This window comes from Sinohyriopsis cumingii, chromosome 13 (genome assembly GCF_028554795.1).
Source record: "Sinohyriopsis cumingii isolate HCF-2022 chromosome 13, ASM2855479v2, whole genome shotgun sequence".
NCBI lineage: Eukaryota > Metazoa > Mollusca > Bivalvia > Unionida > Unionidae > Sinohyriopsis > Sinohyriopsis cumingii.
This window is the reverse complement of record NC_142973.1, coordinates 30,644,194-30,665,700: the sequence shown is the minus strand read 5'-3', so window position 1 is coordinate 30,665,700 and position 21,507 is coordinate 30,644,194.

The window sequence follows — 21,507 nt, the reverse complement described above, 5'->3', positions numbered from 1 at the left end:
TATTACCGTGATATATCCTTGGGCAAGGATATTTACTCTATATAACTCAACACTATACAACCTAATTGTGTTCATATGCCCTAAAACAACAAATCAAACGTACAGACATACTTGTTCTGGAACGCAGGTATTTATTTGCGAATATATACAAGTATTAACTGACTAAATGCATTGTCACATTTGAAAAATGCTAATGAATGGGAAATGTAGAAAGCTAAGAATTGTTTTACAATGAATCTCATGTCTCCATTCATGAGTTATTTTCACACTAGTATCGTTGAATACCATTTATCCATTCATTAGTTATTTATATGCTAGTATCATTGTAGACCCCTAATACTCTCATCCCACCTCATATTCTGTCAGTCATAGACCAGTATCATTTACATAGACGTATGTGTCGTTGAGTTATTACATTATATACGTAGTTCTGGCAAAATGAGTCAGTACTTTTGTCCTTTTGTATTCTCTTTAAAGCATTCCAGAAGGCCCAAAACAATGATCTACTTACATACGTGTGCATAATAGACAAGGAAATTACAAAGTTTATTCCAATGTTCTCATCGATTTTCGAGGAAAGAATGATAACGACGAAAAACCAAAGGACATAGAGTTGGCCATATTATCGTCGACGAGATTTTGTTGATAATGCTGGCGAATATCAGCACCAAACGCAATGCCAGCTGTTCGCGGCAAGGCAAATATTGTTATATATTTAGAATGTCTTTTCTACTCTGAGCTTTTATAAATTATTCCTATTTTCATTGTTTGCTTTGAGGAACATTTGGGGTCGGTGAGGTGGAGGGGATGTTGCAATAATAACTTGTTGAAACTAAAAACAAATTAGACAAGCTGTAATCTTTTTCGAAAAAGACAACGAAGCCGCTAAAAACTTTTCGAAGCAAATTTGAGATGAATACGCCCAATTTAATGACCACAAAGTGCAGGTACTCGACCTACATAACTCAACCGTTAAGAGTTTCATAAATAACTAGATCAAAGAAAACAATAACTATATAGCAAGGCACTTTTCTTAATTACATCTTTTTCATCTAGGCTTGTAACTGATTTTGAAATACATTCATTTGGAGACCATGATACACTGTTCGAATAAAGAATATCGTCATTTTCATTAAGAGGGTGTGTGTGTGTGTGTTGGAAATATATCGTATGTTACGTGTTCAGGCTCGAATAAACAGTAACATAAGAAAGAGTGAAAACAACAGGCTTTGAAAAATATAATAATTAGTTTTCCTGAAAATTACTGTAAAAATGAAAAAATATGAACTTACGATTTTAAGAATCAAATCCAAATATAATCCAAGATTAATCCACGAATAAAATTTTAGAAGTCCTAATAACAAAATGTTCTAATGATTTCAAGTTCGAGTCCAGACGAAGAATCCAAGATGGAAGACGATGACGTATGCTGTAACTTGTAGTGTGTTCAAGTCTACAGTTCCTTGTAGAAACAAGAAATATCACTCCGATTTTGGAAATCCGAATAAATTTTTATAAGAGATGTATGAGTACACGTATTTTTCCAGACAAAAATAATTATTCGTTTTGAATCCAAATGATTTGAAGTAGCTCCAAACGACACATTCCAGTGTAAGAGCCCAACTGAGAATATTTCTCATTAAACAAAATTTATATCGTATTCTAAAACGCAGTTTCGAAAATCCCGAAGTTGTGAAATCAAAAAGGGAAGGTCACGTGATCGTGTTTATATCACGTACGCCTAACATGACCCTGACAAAAACCAATCATTTTACTCTAAGAAATAAAATAAAACAAAATGTTTACATCTTAAATCACGTAGTCCCATCATGACCTTGACAAAAACCAATCATTTAATAATAAAAATAGAACTTATTTACGTGGCTGCTACTAATTTTGAATCAAGGTCGGAGACCAGGTCAACCTTATGTGTTTACTAAAACTAACAGTCAAGGTCAAACTATTTTCTGGAAAAAGGATGAGTTCCTAGCAAATAGAATGACATTATTTTGACAAATAATGAAATTTAAAGAAAATAAAATGATTCTAAAACTTACAAACAATTAAATCAGATATAAATAAATCAAATATACATAATATGTATGACTGAATGCAATTTTGATATCAATGGTGTCAACCAAAGAAATCGTAAGATGGACACCGGAGATCTCGTCCACGGCTTTTTAGTGGGCAAGAATAATGATTTGAAGCATCATTAATGATAACCAGTTTCCACTGTCCATGCCATTTTTACAAGAAATAGTATACACACTTCTGTTGATTTACTAATAAATCATGGAAGTCAAATTATTTCAGAGTACTAAAAGCAAATAATTTGGCGACATTGTTCAGATTTATTGCTTGAACATTTAGTAAGAGAGATGATCGATTCTCTTTTTGATATGTCTTTCCATGTAGTTTTAATTATACGATAACTGATTTTCGATGATTCGTCTATGTAATGTTAGTTATACGATAAGTGGTTCTCGATAATTCTTCTTTCCATTTAACTTTAATTTTACAATACTGTTCATGAAAGAAAATAAAAACTTGTTTACTTAAGAGGTCTTCTACTTTTCCAAAAATCTTTACGACTAAAACATGTACATCTTTACTTTCTGAAAGGCTATAAATCCTTGGTGGAAATAGGAATACCTCTGCTTAATTTGACAGCTGTGTATTCCTTAGTTAAAAAAACACAACTTTGCGCGTGTTTGCCGCTATGCACAAGGCGAGCAGTGCAGCACGTTTATTTCATTTCAAGGTTTTATCTCACGAATTTTGAAATACTAAGATGTCGATAAAATATAGCTCTAACAACAGCTATTAAAAAAAATCCAATCCACTTTAATTCCAGATCAAGACGGCGATACTGTCGAATGAGACTGCCTAAAATACAAAATTGTGTCCTCTAGCACATTCATATATACAATCCACCTGTTAATTCGTCCCTCACGTAGGTCTGTTGGTGCTATATATAAACTAACTTTACTTGGTTTTCAGTTTTTAAAGAGTTTCATATTTCGGCCGATCTCTGTTTTAAACTGGCATGATTTTAAATTAGAGTGGTTACTATCTTCTTTCGCGATTTGTTTTTGTTTCTTGGTAAAGTCACTAAGGCCGCAAACGTAAGGAGTATATGCGACTGACATGAATCAAACTGTCGAGAATTTTCATTTGTTTTAGCAAGATCAGTACGTTCAAGAGAAACTCATACAACAAAATGACAAAGCGCATAATAAAGACGTTTAAATGAATGAAAGAAACACTGTCTACGAGATATATTATTGGATTTCATCAAGAAACGAATTCCGAAACTCACATATTCAGATAGTTTTAGAACATTCGTTAATATTGTCAACTGTAATTGAGTTTCCAACGAAATAACTGAGATAGTTCATAACAGCTAGTTTCGTATTTGAGCATGCTATATCAGTTGTTTATGTACGAAATTGTGTAGTTCAGTGTGAGGTATTTGTTATTATATGTCCAATGTGAGACATTTTTTTGTGCTTGTCAGAATTTAGAAGCTACTATTTCGTACTATAATCTCATAAAAAACATCCAACGTACAGCGGTTGCCTCCACAAATAATGCACGTCAAATGTTACATTAATAAGTTCCATTCAGAAGATCCAATTATTAATCAGAGAGAGGATATAATAAATCATGGAACTAATTGAGGCTATCATTGTGTTCTGTGTAGTAATGGTTGTGTCTTCAAAAAAGGACGGGGTTGTCCATATATTACTGCAGTGTCGATAAAATAGGGAACTGTTTTCTATTGATCAGGCAGACGTCCAGCTTGCTACGTGAAGACTAATATGGCGCGTCAGGAGTATATACTTTAGTATGGCAGTGCAAGATGCAGGGAGTACAATAATCTGTATTGATCCCTCGTCATTTGAATTTGTGAGGAGCAAGCACAGACGTTTTACTTTACGCTAGCAAGCCCCATGAATATTTTCCTAGATATAAATGTTAGAGAAGAATCATAGTTAAATATGAAGATGCAGAGGAACTAAATGACAAGAAAGCAACAGGTGTGATTCCTATTTCATATCAAACTATAAAAGAGGTCTACAGAAAGGTAACATTTTTTTTTTTTAAATCTCAAGAATGACCTTCCTTCTGTTGGAATAACAGACTGAGCTTCAGATCAAGAATTTATGTGCTCGCCTGTTTACCAATTGACAGGAATTGGAATTCAGTTCGAGCTTCGTGATTGATCCCGATGCAAACCAAACAGGATACTTTGCATAAAGCATAATAACCTTAATAAAGCAGTAACAATCGAAAACTAATTGGTAAATATGTAATTCTGACTCAAAATTCATTTGGCAGATGGAATAAACGTACGTGTGGTTTTTATCAGATAGAATCGTTAGTTAGCCATGTTTGAAGTTTGGAATGCATCGGTTGGGTGCCGGGAATATACAAACTGAGCCAATGTCTCAATCAAGTAAGGTTCTAAATCCATTATTTTTGTGCGAGGATAGGAACGATTGTTGACATAACGGCTCGAGGATTTTTATATATCTAACAAATCCGTAGCCTTACTCTTGCAAGCAAATAGCACTAGATTTACTCTTGCAAGAAAATAAAACTAGCCTTAATATTGCAAGCAAATAGCATTAGCCTTACTCTTGCAAGCAAACAGCACTGTCTCAATTGTCTTATAAAGCTATCATCATTACTAACCATCTTATAATTTTTATTTATATTACATTCACCGTTGAAAAGCTGCTCGATAAATTGATAGTTTGGGGAAAATATATATCAGAAAGTCTAGTAATAGAAACAATTTACTCACGTGAGGCACTGGTGCGTTCCGTATGATATTGTTACTTCAGCTCGAAACACGTGTAGCTTTAGCGACACATATTGGTACGTAAATACCATTCCATGTCGATAGCACTGCATCCCTCAACTTCCAGCATGGTTGAGCAAGTTCACATTATCCACCTTCAAATAACGACACACAACTTTTGAATCGAAATAAATAGAACAGTATGCAGACAGGCTTTGCATTCGAATGTACATAGATAATCCAACCAGTTAAGCTGTTGTTCTATTTTTATTCCGATTAATCTATACTGAAACCGAAATTGTCATGATGAAGTAAGCAACGTGGAAGTTTCTCATTTCTGCACAACATTCCACTAGCAAAATACTGGCTCAATAAAAAGCTCAGTATTAACTACTGAAAATGTTCTTGGCCTCTCTACTGCATCTTCGTACAACAAAGTACTTTCGTGGACAAAAATTCAGCTTCTAGACTTCCATAGCGATATAATCCAACGACAAAATGCCAGAGACGCTGTTCATCTTTCACTGAAAAGGTAAAACGGAAATTTAATTTGAAATAGAATCAAGCAGAACAAATTCATAATAATTTAGACATTGCAAAGCAACATGATTAACTGTGACACAAATTGTTTACAAATCAATTTTCTTTAGATGATATTTTTATAAAACAAAACACGCATTTCCTAATAAAATGCAATAACGACGGATAGAAGAGTAAAACAAAAAATATGCTATGTTTATCATTCTAGCCAGCGCTGGAAATTTTAACATCTGTTGCACTAGACTTACTTCTGGCTTGATAATTAGCCACTTAGCAAACTTTTAGAACATGCCATTAGCCTTCTGATGCATTCAATATGAACGAAAAAATGCATTTAGAAGAAAGACCTCAAACTATACTATATTCACCAATAGAATTACTACCGTCTCTGAAATTGTTGTAAGACAATTAAGTTCCATAACAACTCAACGGAACATTGTTTCTATTTATCATTGTTGTAAGGCATATACTTCCATATCACCTAAACGGGACATTATTACTTTTTATCATTGTCGTAAGACGCTTACGTTCCATATCACCTCAACGGAACATTGTTTATATTTATCCTCATGAAATACAAGTCATATGTAACCTTTGTCCAAATGCAAACACTTTCCTCAATCAATAATGCGATAAGACGTCTCTGGAATCTAATGATGATGCGTCTCAACTCGCTTATAAGACGAGACAGAATGCAAACTGCACAGACCCAGGTCTGCTGTTGCATGATGGGCCGGCAGATCCGGTTCTGTGCAGTTTGTTAGGAGTAATCAGTAGCATAAATATCATAGATTCTAATCTGCAGCCACAATATGATACGGCAGGTCAGGATCTTTGTTGTTTGCAATTTCACTCATCTTATAAGGGAGTACATACGGTATTATTCCTTGTCTCTGCAAAGTCCCACTAGCTGTAGGAAAATACAGAGTATTGAATTTACGATGACAATCTTAGATGATATCAAGTGTTCGAGAACACATGCACTTAAATACCAGCTTCCATAGTGGTTTTCTGGGATTTTCCAGGGTCCTTCCACCACCAGTTAAACTGGCCGCAACGTATAGCCTATCGTGTGCTGAAAACGTGCGCTAAACTCAATAATAATAACAACAACAACAACCATACTGATTTTATCGTGAGGATTATAAACCATCAAATCATGACTGGATTATTCCGCTCCGGCTTTGGCTTGTTACTATCATTTTTTTCTGAGCTAGCGACTGCAAGCAAAATACGTGTTAACTATCATTCCTTGTCTTTCTATTTTAAGGTTATACGGCACAGTCCTTGTTGGCTATATTGTAACAAAAAGAAGAAACAAATAAGTAAACATGGCCTGATGAAATATGGTGTCTCCTGTAACATGTTTGTGTACTATGAGTTTCATCTTATACCATGTGAGATCGTTAGATACATGGTCTGTACGATTGTACCACAATACTTTTAAATATAAAAAAGGGACACGAATTCAGGTATGCGTATCTTAGTTTAGCATTTGATAGTTTGTTATACTATCGTGTTTACAAAGATCTGCTCCTTTTTTTAAATCACTTTTCAGGCAATTTGATACCTACAACAGGGAAAATGTATTACTGAATATTTATTGAAAACACAGTTGTTCACGAATTTTAAATCAATGAATTTAATGACATCTAAGAAAATAACTTTTCTCCTATGATGTGACGGATTGACTTGAATTTATTAATATCGCTATGAACTGGCGTATGAGTTTGCAATTATTAAAGACAAATTTCATCAGCACTCCTTTGTGTATTATATATTCTGATAATAGTGATATCGAGTGTGGCAAATTTGAAATGTAGCAAGGAAATCAGTCTCATCCGTTAAATTATACAAGTGTAGACAGAGTTAATGAGCTTCAATTTCAGAGTACATACAAATGATGAAAATAAAATATTGTAATCTTACCATTTGAAAAGAGACAATTGTCACCAGATTATTATGTTCAAAATAATATTAATTTTGGACGCAGGGGATACCACCACCCTGTTTTCCCGACTCGCGATATGTCAACCTATTCTGCGCACTGCTTTGAAAAGATGTAATGTTTATCCATCAAGCTATATAAATGAAAGATATTACTTTGGGCTGTTTCTGTTAACAGTTCAGTCGAATAATAAGTAGGTCAGATTTATAGCTAGTTTTACAAAATTCAAGGTAACAATGCCAATAAATATCAAGATATATTAAGCAAATTAAACCGATCTTGTAAAAAAAAAAGTTTGTAAAATTCAACATTTTATTTTTTTAAAAATTAAGCTATTATGTGGAAGAGAAACAACAATGAACAGGATGTAATATGTTTACACCCTCTTCTTTATGTGGAAAAAATAATAAAGAATTTACAAACAGAATGCTTTTCTAGCGCAAATTGACACGTTGAGTAGCAGACAAATTTGTACGTGTGGGACAACTTCTTGCAAAATTGGAAACTTGGATAAAGTTACAGAATTTTTAAAGGTATATATTTCCATTTTATATATAATGTATTTATTTGTATGATTCTAAAAGATACATAGTTAAAAGGATTTTCTGGTTATAGTTTTAAGAAGGTTATGGAGTGGGTCTTCATGGTGACATTTAAAAATCACCTTTTCATATGCATTTCGGGTCGAAATGTGGGATATTTTTGTACATTTTATGAATATTACTTTTCTTAATTAAAGTACGATCGTTCTTTCTTGAAACAAAATTGATTTTTTTACCCAAAATAACACGTGATCCAATGTTTACAGAAACAAAGTATCTTTGCGCAGACTTACCCGACGTGCAGAATTGGCCGACATAGTGGTTTATATATCTGGGTCTGTCTCTATATCTGTTTTATTTATGCCATTCGTCTTTATACTAAACTGATGTCTTGAAATAAATGATTGCTTCCAATAATATTATATTTCTATCTTGCACAAAAATCGTTTCCAAACTCCATAGCAGTTCATTTCATAATTAGTAGCATGGTGGAACACGTTCACATTTCCTAGCTACAAATAAGGACAACAAAGATAACTGGATTAGAGCATTTAATTGATGAGCACTGGACCTGTCTTGTCATACTCGGCCATATTGATTGATAATGAAACACGATAACCGGGTGGGATTTCGGATTTACAACAGAACACTTTTGATGGTGATACAAATACAATGTTTAATGACGAATGACTTTGAATGAGAAAAGAATAATGATTAATACGTGCGTATAATATCCAAATATTTGATCAGTTAACATAATTCCCACGAACTAAATAATGAAAATACAAATAAATGACCTTACACAGCACAAGGACAAAGGGTGAATGATTCACAATGATTTCACAACCAAAGAATGATGTGTTTTACTCAAATAGTAAAACTGTTACTTTACTCATATATTAAAAATGTATTCACTAAGATAGTGAAAATGATGAAAACAAAGGCACCGATGTACAAAATATCTTTACAGTTCCAAAAAGCACTGTGTATTACAAACCCCAAAGATTAGCCCACGGCTAAAATATTACATTTATGGAGTTACAAACTCCGTCACCAGCACACGTGGCTACCATTCACAGTGGTCAATCAAGCAGTCAGTATCCCAGGTTCGTCAATTAAAATATCAGCGTCCACCAATCTCGGTCAGCAACGCCCGATCACCTGCTACTCGACCAGCAAGACCATTTACTCAGCTGAACGGCTGCTCTGCTTCAACTTCACAGCTGCTATGGGCGACGTCTATGGTTAGCTCTGCATGTGATACCACGTCGACTACGATCACTCCGATAACTCTGGTCACTCTGGCCAGCTATACAGCTGCGACTCCGATCACTCTGGTCAGCTGAAAATACATCTAACACCGTGTACTGTACATGACACGGGCATATACGATCAAACGTAATGACGTTATATACGATAAGCTACACAGATTATATTATCGGCACAATAATTACAAAACAAGAAACAAGTTCAGAAGTGAACCTAACCGTGCCCGACAAGAATCATACGGTACTAAACGTTTCTTAAAAATGCAACTTTATATATGGCTAATATAAATCTCTTGCTAAGTCACAAACAAGAATAGAAAATATTTGCATGATGCTACGTAAGCCAAAGCTACATAGAAAATATACAAAAATAAACGTGGTATTACGATAGTTATAACTTATACACAAGAAAAAATAACTCACATACCTCTACAGCTGAAAATATGCAAGTTCTTTAAGTAGTAATGTAAAGAAGTTAAACAGTTGACGTGCGGAGAATACTGTGAGTGTTTTGGCAAATCATATCAAAAACCTATCGTCCACTCTAGAAATGGAGACATTTGGATAAATCAAGTGGTGAAAGATGACGATCTTTATGTCATTGTCTTTAAACACCCATGTTAATATATTTTTGCAAGAACTAAGCAGAGATTAAGAGTCAATAAATAATGATTATGTGACACGATCAGAAAAGATTTCAGTTGTTAATAGTAAAGTCCCACAGTGGGCGTCACTGTGAACCGGGTGTTGTACAAAATGAGGCAAACACAACACCTTCAGGTAGTAGGGTTTATTTTCCGTCAAGAATACGAGATAAAAGAAGAAGAAGAAGAAAAAAACAGACACGAAGACCCTAAATATTCAGATGCTAACATTCTCACGAATTGTATTCACCAAAATAGGCGTAGACAAAATGAATAAGATGTCTTTCGTCCACAGACGATACGACGAGAGACTAGGGTTTTTATTAGGTGCTAGGCATTAGACGTTATCATCTTCTTCATGTGCTTCATGCACTGGTCGATCACTCATTCACTGACTCGCGCTCACTCATGACAAACACGCACACGGGTCACATGTAAATTATTTTATTTCTTCATATAGTGTTGGTTTGCTAGGTAATTTCAAAAATATAGGCAGATTAAAATGTGTGTTGTTCGAATGTGCTTTTCAGTGCAGACATAGAACATGAGTTTCGCTTTGTTGTTAAGGTCCCAACTACAATAATTTAAGAAAAAGTTACCTACCTAGGAATATATATTGTCATGCAAATTTAATGAAGTTCCATACGCAGAGAAAGAGTAAAAATATTAAATCTTAAATACGTTCTGTCTTTGTTTAGGAAAATCTTAAAAAGGTAGAGGCTCATTTATTAGTCCTGGATTTTGTTGTTTCGTGATTGTGCCATATTGTAATTCTTACATCTGGGCCACTGTTCTATATGGGAAGAATAGTAAGTATAGTGTACTTTTTGAAACCATATCAGCCTATCCACCCCACACTTATACCTGTGTAATCACTCATGCATGGAAACAGTATGTGACCGAGACATTTATTATAGGCGAGAATCTAAAGGGTTGGTAAGTATGGTTCGAACTATGGACCTAATAGTTAACCAACATTAACACACATCGAATGGAATCAACATATTGAAATTTGAGTGTCCTTAAGCATAGACATACATGCAAATGGGACATGAAACGAAACTTTGATCTTCTAATTCATGTCGCATCCCCCTCTTTATATAGACCTTAGGACTTAAATGAAAAGGACTAGACGAGTTTTCACATCCACCAAAACCGTTTCAGTGAAATAATCCATATAACATTAGCTTTGCTTCATCTTGAAAACTGATTCAGGGTGACATCACTACATTATTTTATTTTATCATGAGATTGACGTGAACTTAAATTGTGTCTTTTCCTAAAAACATGTTTACCATTATTTATTATATAAGAAATCGTTGACAATGTTGACACTAATATTCTGTGCATTCGGTAACGTATGAATTGTATGATACATTCAACCAGATGTATGTTGTACAGACATAAATGTCTTGTCATCCGAACACGTTAATATGAATCACTCTTGGGAATGGACAGAAGGTGTATCAAAGTATGTGAAGAATGCAATTACTGTAATTTGGACTGGTTACAACAGAAACATGATTTGTTTACGACTCGGGAGTATTTAGCTTGGCTTGTTGCCAATAAAAAAAACAATGTAATATAAAAAAAAACAATGTAATATGCTTGTTAATATTGGGTCGTGTACTGATTATGGCTTGGAAGGTATGATGTCAGGTAACATTGAGACATTATGTGAAAATGCACCATATGATTGATTAATAATTAATCTTCATACATATAGCTGTATTTGAAATTAGTGACTTCATAATTTACCTTGTATCATCTCATGCCAATTACAGGATAATTATAGAATAAACAGATTATCCATCCACATCTGCATAATCGATATCTCGATGTCATAAAAAGAATTTATTACGAGACTAATGGGTGTGCTACATGTTATAATTTACGTGGCGTAATTTATGTACATGTAAGACGTGTAATAACACCTCATGACATCGCAAATGATGTCGCAAAGTCATGCTGAGGAATGTTGTTATGACTGAAATATCCAAGTGTAATTTCAAGTCATTTCATTACACTACTCTGCGGTTTGATCAAATTAAATCGGCATTTTTTTTGTAGAGCAATAAATATAATCATACATTGGAGCTCATTGTCAATGTTTTTTTGTTAAACTTGCCGAATAATTTCAATCTCTTGCTGGTCTAAGCTTGTAAAAAATAGACTATTTTAATAATTTCTTCAATTTTATTTGAAGGTCGCATTTATGCTTAATCGTCTGCATAACTTTCGATTTTGTTGTGTCGATGTTTTTTCGTGATGCCATGGCCATTCTTGTTTAACGATTTTTTTATACAGAATACTGATATCGACGTCAGTATAATTCCTATTCAGGAAGTGTCTTTAGTCATCAATGCCAAAAAGCAGACATCCAGAAAGACGTAAAAATTGAGGAAGGCAATCATATATATATATATATATATATATATATATATATATATATATATATATATATATATATATATATATATATATATATATATATATATATATATATATAAATAAACAACACCAACACGTAGAATGTGTGACCGGTTTCGCTTTAATGCTTCATCAGTCTGATGAAGCATTAAAGCGAAACCGGTCACACATTCTACGTGTTGGTGTTGTTTATTTTATAATTTATCAAGAAAACCTTGACAACACCATGGCATCAACTTATGATCCACGAATTAGCAATAGAAAGACTTATTTAAAAACGACAATGGAGAAATTAGCGGAAAAACAGATGAAAAATGGATTACACGCACGCTTTCTTGAAAATTGTCTGGAAGATAATCTTGTGCCTAAAGGATTGCGTTTGAAATTAAAAGTTCATATTGGGAATGATACAGCATCAAAGAAGTTCCAAGAATCAATTGACTCCCTTTTGGAAAAGGTCTCTTTGGAAATATGTGAGAGACTAAAAGAAGAACATCAGAGAAGAGTGATCAAGATAGGCAAGGAACTAGAAGAACATAGGGATGAACTAAAAACATTGATAAAAGGAAATACAGGCATTTTTGATGAAGAACTTTTTAAAAAGACGGAATCCAAAAAAGACGAACTTTTATCAAATCAACTTAAAAAGTTACAGAATTTACAGAGAGAGAAAAACAATTTTCATAGACAAAGAGAAACATCGGCATCGAAAATAACGAGAGGAAAATCAAAAAGAGATAATCGACAACCTAATCAACAACCAAATAAATCAGCAGATGAAACTGACTTCATCAATGTAAAAAAGAAACGTGTAGTAACTAAAAATCACACACGGAATAACCAACAACCAAGACATGAAAAGAAAATGAATCAAGCATCACCAAGAGCAAAAATTACCTATCAACCAAATCACATTGAAAAAAATGATAGTTCCATTCGAAACAATTGCAAAAATGATCAAGCAAAAAACGTAACAGCCCCAGGCACACAAACGGCGACCTATGCAGATGCAGTAAAAAATGGGGCGAAGAAAACTACACAAGAATCCAACAGAACGGTTATAGCAACAATACAAAGTCTAATGGAAACCCTCAAGGATCTGTTGAAAACTACACAAACAGAAGAAAGAATAGGAGATTCATTAGAATATAAAACAAGAACAGATGGAGGAAAGAAAAGAAAAGAATAAAGGAAATCGAAAGAGGGAAAGAAACTGTGTTAAACCTTTCTAAACGAATTCTAACTAATAGTGATTACATTCTTCTAGGTAAGGGATTATCATATTGTCCAAGAACCAAAGTGCATGATAATATTAATTTAGCAGAAGCATTTTTCAAATACACAAGATCGTTAAAATTAAAAGAATTTTTCTCACAATCATGTACATCTTCACAGTATGAAAATAGTTTCCATCTACAAAATAAGCCCTTTTACAATAAAAAAGAATCAACATTTACACCTTCTAGTGGACGAGATATTTATCTCGATTTTTATATTGAAGCAACTAAACAAGAAATTTTAAATAGCAGTCCTAAAAGAAAACATTTTACAAACATATCTAAAGAAGAATTAAATTCTTTACGTAGTTTATCGCAAGATGAAAGCATTATTAATTAAAAAGCGGATAAGTCTAGCACCATAGTAATAATGAATAAGGAGGATTATATTAAAGAAGTAGAAAGACAATTAAATGATGAAGAATATTACACAAAACTTTCCTATATTCCTTCTGAAGAAACGAAAGAAAAAATAAGCCAATGTATTAATCAAACCTCTGTACACAATTGTTCTACATATCATGAACTAGATATCTTCCCAAATAAAATACGCACACCTCAGTTTTATATTTTGCCAAAAATACATAAAGCGGTTGATAAGTCACTACCTTTAGAATATCCAGGTAGACCCATTATTTCTACATACAACTCAGTTACAAATAATATATCGCAATATATTGATCACATTTTACAACCACTAATGAAATCACTACCTTCATACGTCAAAGATACTTTTGATTTCATTAACAAATTGAAATCTTTACCGAAACTAACGGAAAATTCATTCCTTGTTACACTTGATGTGGTTTCACTCTACACGAATATACCACACAATGATGGTGTCGAAGCGTGTAAATATTATCTTGAAGATAATGAATTTACATATAAACTATCAAAAGAACATATCTGTGATTTGATAAAACTTGTGCTCGAAAATAACTTTTTTCAATTTGGTAATACAAACTATCTCCAAAAAATGGGAACAGCAATGGGTAGTCCTATGGCACCTGCTTATGCATCTTTATTTATGGGAAAATTAGAAAATGATTTTCTAAATAAATGCCTCTTAAAACCGGATGTATGGTTAAGGTTTTTAGATGATATTTTTATGATTTGGAGTTATTCATTAGAAGACCTTTATTACTTTATAGACAATTTAAACAAATTACATCCAACAATAAAATTTACATTCAATGTCTCTAAAACTAAAGTTTCATTCTTGGACGTTGATGTCATGAAAAATGAAAATAATGAAATTACTACCATGGTTCATGTTAAAAACACGAATATTCATCAATATGTTGAATATTCTTCATGCCATCCTAAATCATGTAAAAATGGGATACCATATAGTCAGGCAAAAAGATATAGAAGAATTATCTCGGATGATGCTGTTTTTAAATCATCTTTGACAGAGCTAGGTCAGCATTTTTTAAACAGAAATTACCCTATTGACATCATTAATACTGCTTTCCAAAAGGTATCTTCTCTTACACAGCTTGAATCTTTACAATATAAAATCAAAAATAGAAATGAAGATATCATTCCTTTTGTTATTGAATATAATCCAAGTTTGCCTAATATAGGTAAGATTATCAATAAATATTGGGATTTATTAAACTTATCATGTAAAGCAAGTGTTAAATCGCTACACGAAAGCAAACCCACACTTGCTTATAAAAGGACTAAAAATCTTAAAGATTTCCTAACTAATTCCAAATTAGAAAAACCATCATATAAAATAGGATCATCAACTAAATGTAATAGACCTAGATGTTCACACTGTTCATTTATTAATGAAGATACTTCTTTCAATAGTAATAATACGAAAGAAACTTTTAATATGCGTTGTGACATTAATTGTGCAACATCAAATGTTATTTATTTGATAACGTGCAAAAAATGTAGCATCCAATATGTTGGACAAACCAGTCAACAAATATCTAAACGTATGAACCAACATAGATCAGATATAAAAAATTATATCGATCAATCATTTTCATCTCATGTTGCCGCACATTTTAACAAAAATTCCCATACATTGCAAGATTTCTCCTTCCAACCTATTGTTAAAGCTGATTCTGAAATGGAACGTCTACTAAAGGAAACCTATTGGATTCACCGTCTTAATACGGTATATCCAAAAGGTCTAAATTCAAAAACACTATATGACATTTAGTAATTTTTTTTTTCTGAATTATGTCCCCTGTTTACAATTAGATGTGAATATTTCATATTATTTTACTTTGCAGAAAATCTTAATTGGCAAAAGTATAATCTAATAACATAAAAATAAGTTTACTAATTCTTTAAAAATGAAATTGAATTTGTAATTAATTATCAATATAATATGATTAATTATTTATAAAATACTTGATAGTAACCGTAATGCACACCATATTTATTTATTATATTTTTATTAAATAAATTGAGTTCTGATAACCACTTTAACAGCTATAAAGATTATACTGGTATATATGTTGTATACATTTATCTTTGTAATTTTTTTTTTTTTTTTTTTTTTTGATTTTGTAATTTTTTTTTTTTGTTTTTTTTTTGTTTTTAATTTATTTTCTTTACTTCTAATAAGCGTGTATTATACATAATACAAATATTACTAAAACTGTTTATCTCTATTTGTTAATAAATTGTATATATATATATATATATATATATTAAAATAACGTGCAATGTCGGACTCAAAGAAAGATTTGTAGCTAAAATAAGTAAGGCAGTTAAAATAAGTTGCAAAATGTTTATTGAGCTGTAAGTGCAAGCATCATATGAGTGGTACAAGTGTCTAAGATTGTTGGTCGCCAGTAAATGCTCCAAGACTGCTTGAGAGAACTCTTTATGGAATATTAATAACTTAGACACATTATTAAGTCAGTTCATTAAACAAGGAGATAATCAGAGATACTTTCATTAATTCAGTTAGTGGTTCTGAGCGGAAAATTCCCAAATCATTAGGTTAAGATTATACTTGTCATGTAGGTTTAAAACTTTGTAGTAAATCCAGTGCTCGCGCTAATGCAGCCAACGAGATCTGCAAGTGAATCAAGAAAGATGATGCTCCATTTAATTTTTTAACGAAGGTTACATTTTTTTAAAATTTTGTATTCCAATAAAATGCGCAAAAATTTTGAATATCACAATGTAAATGTCGCGCAGACAGTAAAGATAAGTTGTTCGATATCTTCCGAGACTCAATTTACAATATCTTGTTTAAAATCAGTTCCTTAATAATTTCTTCCCTTTTCAAGCAACAATTGATTTCTTCTTCTTAAAAATATGGACCAAGTGATAAATAAGATATATTACTTTATTAAAATTACCACAGACATAATTTATATTAATTATTGAAGATTATTTAAAAAATCAGTTTAAAAATTAGTTTGAGATCTTTTATACCAATTGATTTAATATTTCTAATTCTGCAATGCGTCCATTCTTCAATAATAAATTTTCAGCGACATGGAAATCCTTCGCCACTACTACTACAATCTTTCATGAAAACTAGATTTAGTAATAGTTGCGAAATGAGACACATAATTAAGGTAAAAGACTGTACAGGGAAACGTTTGAAAGGAGATCAAAAATGGTTCCTGAACATGGTCCGAATTATTGCAACTTTATGTGTTGATGAATTATTTCACTACTGCTACAATATTTATGTGAAAAATGTAATCATCATAAACAGAAGCTGCTACGAACATGTTTGTAGCATACATTCTTTTGGAATAATAGTGGGTCGCTGAGAAATCTAAGGAGTGCTTTGGTGAGGATTCTTGCCACAATTGCCATGATTACTCTAACGCTTAAAGAATGAGAAACTGAAGAGTATGTGTCCTCTCTTTGGTTGGATGAATGCGTGATGGGCTAATCTGTAGACAAGGTCAAGTCGTTACCTAACATAAAACTATCTGAGACCCTAGGTTGTATATTGCACGTCATAAATCTTGCATTTTTATAATAGCAAAGCCCAGATGAAAGTCAATCTGCTGAATAATATTGCTTGAGAAATTGATCCATTTGTTGTAAAGTTAAGACATCAAAATAAAGCCAAAACTCGGAGATATCAAGCTTGATTTTATCAAAAGATTCTGACGTAAATGTTCCAATATAACTACAAAAAGACTAAAGAATGCTTTATTACACCCAGGTTACAAGATATAAAAATGAGCATGATTATAGCGTGTGACGTCTCAACACGGATTACAAAACTAGGAATACACAATCTAATAATCTGAAAATATTTTTCAGGATGCGTATGTTACCTGTATTCATTCGTTGATAACATTTATTAACTTTAGTCATACAAAACGTAATGAGGAATTTTTCTTACTTTCGTCTTTTAACAAGAACAGAAAGAAGACAACACAAGTCGTCGCTTGTTTCAGGTGAATACGTTTCGTATTAGGGAATATTAGCATATCAATCACTGTCATCAGGAAAGCAATAATTTACAGTAGCGCTTAACTGAGTTTTTAGATATATTTTTTTATAATACAAAAAAAAAATCTTTTCTAAATCAAAACTAATAAAATGTAGCTAAGACCTCTAGATAACTTGTTGAAGTTCGTTGATCAAGACGGTCTCTACTGATATATTTAATTGTAGTTTTGCTTTTTTAATCATCTAAGTGACGCAAAACTTTGCTTTCTCAGTTCATAGCTAAATCCCAAATAATATAATATAGTGTTTACTTCTAACATCTATTTACTGTTATAAAATATGTCACAGCAATGCCTGTGTAACAGAGAATACATGTGACAAAAGAATGTTTCTTTATAACCACTAACTAATCCAGCCAGTCTTAATACTAATTATTATGGCGATTCGACCAAGTTCAGCCTTATACCATATACAGAAGGGCACATTTTTATATTCAATATACATCGTATTAAAGAAAGACGAGATATTTCTACTATACCAGCTCTTACGAATCCTCAGATCGTCCAAGCTTATGTCAAAATCGGTACAACTGTGTGATCTATCAGTTTTAGCTGACAACCAAGAGGCCAATATAAATTATTTTACACTTGCAAAGTATCTTGGTTGTACAGGTTCGAAACAAAATATATACTGCAGATTTTGCTTTCATTGTACTGTATCACCAGTTTTAAAAACGTTATAAGAGCTGTTAATCGTATGATAGTAAGGTTAGACATAGAAGAAACAACATAGTACAATCCCAACAGTACATGAAAAATGAATTAGTGAAACTGGAGTATGCTCTTGTTTGTTAATGCGTCTCTCGTTACCTAGTAACATAGTAATTCAAATGGTTGGCTTCGTTCGATACAGAAAAATGTACACGAATCCACTGAGTCTTCAAACTATGTTTAAACCATAATATTAATAACCATGCAATAAAGAGATATTCTGAGGCTGGAGAACATCATGTGATAATACGAATATAGGACACCTATTTTTTACCGTATGCGATAGCAAGGCAAGACGACCCTTGTCTAAAGAAGATGTTTGTATATTAACAGCAAGTGATAGTAAAACAAGAGGTCAGATGTATATTACAGTATGTGACAGAAAGCCAAAAGGACAAGTCTTTATTTGATCCTGTCATATATGAATTCACCTGAAGTAGGTTTAATTAGAAAGTAAATGAAATTGACTTAGCACTTCTTACCAACTAGTCCATGCCCATGTTAACTATTGATACAGTCATCACTGTAAGAATTGCTACATTTGTTGCACACTTTCTTGTGTACGTTGCTTCAGTCTATGTTATAATGGTAGTTATTTTTCACTCATCTTTGAACTGAGTTCTCCAATGTTTTATCTCAGATTGCTACTCCAGACTGTTAGCTGTCTATCTACCTGTGCTTTAATAACATCCGCCTTTTCCGACTATTCTTTCAAAACAGCCATTTTGTTTATTATTTTATTTTTTCTCTGCTGATGACCATAATAAGTTCGTTAGCATGTTGTTCACATATTTCAGCAGCAGATCTCATGCACTCTAGTTTTAAGTTGACTACTTCCACAAAATTTCTTGTTGCCTTAATTATCTGTCCTGCTGAATAATCTTGGTATTGCTGGTGGAAGTTCTAGACGTGCGATCGTTTCGTAGTACCAATCCTCTAATATGTGGTTATTAAACTTTTATTTTGTGTCTGCTGTTGGAAGTTCCATATTCTTATGAACTTGTATTGGCTGTCTGGAGGTAACTGATGGTTCAGTCAGATAGTCTCTTTCTGTACATGATTTTAGTTGTGTCTGTGCCATTGCAGTGTGAGAAACACTCAAACGTCATATACAATGTTAAGAAGTGTGAGAAACACTTAAACGTCATATACAATGTTAAGAAGTGTGAGAAACACTCAAACGTCATATACAATGTTAAGAAGTGTGAGAAACACTCAAACGTCATATACAATGTTAAGAAGTGGTTTTGAATAAATAAATTAAAAAATGAATAAATGTATGACTGCCAGTTTAACTTCAATTTTTTTGTCTATTTATCTACTGAGCCATCTTTATTGTTTAATTTCAGATAGGTTCTCTCGTGGATTGTTTGACTTTGATATTGCAATACTAAAATAATTTACCATTAGGAAATATTGATGTTCATCTATGCTCAATCCGCGCATATCACTCCATGTTGAAGCTATTGATGCGTTCTGCCAGAGAATGACTAACGTTTATTTAAAATCATGTCTGGAGTACTCTTCAGGACTTTCATAGTCTTCCATTTGAAAATCTTCAACACCCTCTGCTATGTTTATAATTGATAGAGCAAACATGGATTGGTTACAGCTGGGGAAAAAAGCAGGTTATTTGAAGACAAAAATAATTTATTTTCTTCTGGAGCATGAGTTTAAATTAGTTGGAAGAAAGGGAAAAGAATGAACATTTTTTAAAAATATGAATTATTTGTAAATGCTAGAGTTACAATAAATAGTATAATTTAGGTTCCAAACAGTTAATTTTTCATCAGTTCGAGTGAAACTAATATTCCTATTTATTCATATTCTTAACTTCCCCCTAGCACTCCTCAAATCTCGACATTTTGTATCCAAAATAAAAACTGATTAGCCGACGTTTGAATTTAAGTAAATCAATCGGGTCATCCAAAATTGTTTCACCCTGTTGCATTGAACGAGCTAGACGTGTGTCGAAACGAGATTGACGATCTCATATGGCTCTAAAATATTATGGCATGTATTCAAATGAGATTTATCGTGTTGAATGATACACGAGTTTTCAACACAATCTATGATTGAATCAATGTCGCTTTCTTCCATAAGAGAATAAAGAGACGCAAGCAGCAGTTAATGGCGTTCGAAAACCACTCTTGTGGTTATATCTCGATCGTTTCATGTCAAATTAATCAAACGTCTACAAATGTAATGAACAATACCCATCATTGGTTTGTGGGTGTGGGATGTTTTATCCATAATTTATTTGACACCACACTTCCTAAGTATACAATTTCGTACAGTGCAGACAAATACACGGGTACAACTGACATCGTTTAATAGACGAGAATGGAATCCACTTCTGAATGATGACAAATATATTAATATTTAAATTGTATCCTCCACGGGTGTAAAATGCAGGGTAAAAACACCTTGGTGTCAGAATTTGGGGTCAAATAAATAATGTTGCAGTAAAAAAAAACTGACAAATTTTCATCTCACCCGTACTTTTTCAGCTTGAAATAATAATAATAATAATAATAATAATAATAATAATAATGAGGACTTTGTATAGCGCCTAATCTTTAGAAGCTCTAAGCGCTTTACAACATTAGACAACACCTATAAGATAAAAAAGGAACATATAATAATATTATTACAAAACCAAACACCACAAATTAGAAAAACATTAAAAAAATAAAAAAAACATGCTGAGAATATTTCAGGTAGGAAATATTATTAGGAATTTAAGTTTGTTCTTGCAGTCGAAATAAGTGAGTTTTGAGAGCCCTCTTGAATGTGATCACTGTGTCTTTGTGTCTAAGTTCAGTGGGTAATTCATTACATGTTGCTGGGCCCTGGTATGCAAAAGAAAGCTGTCCATATGAC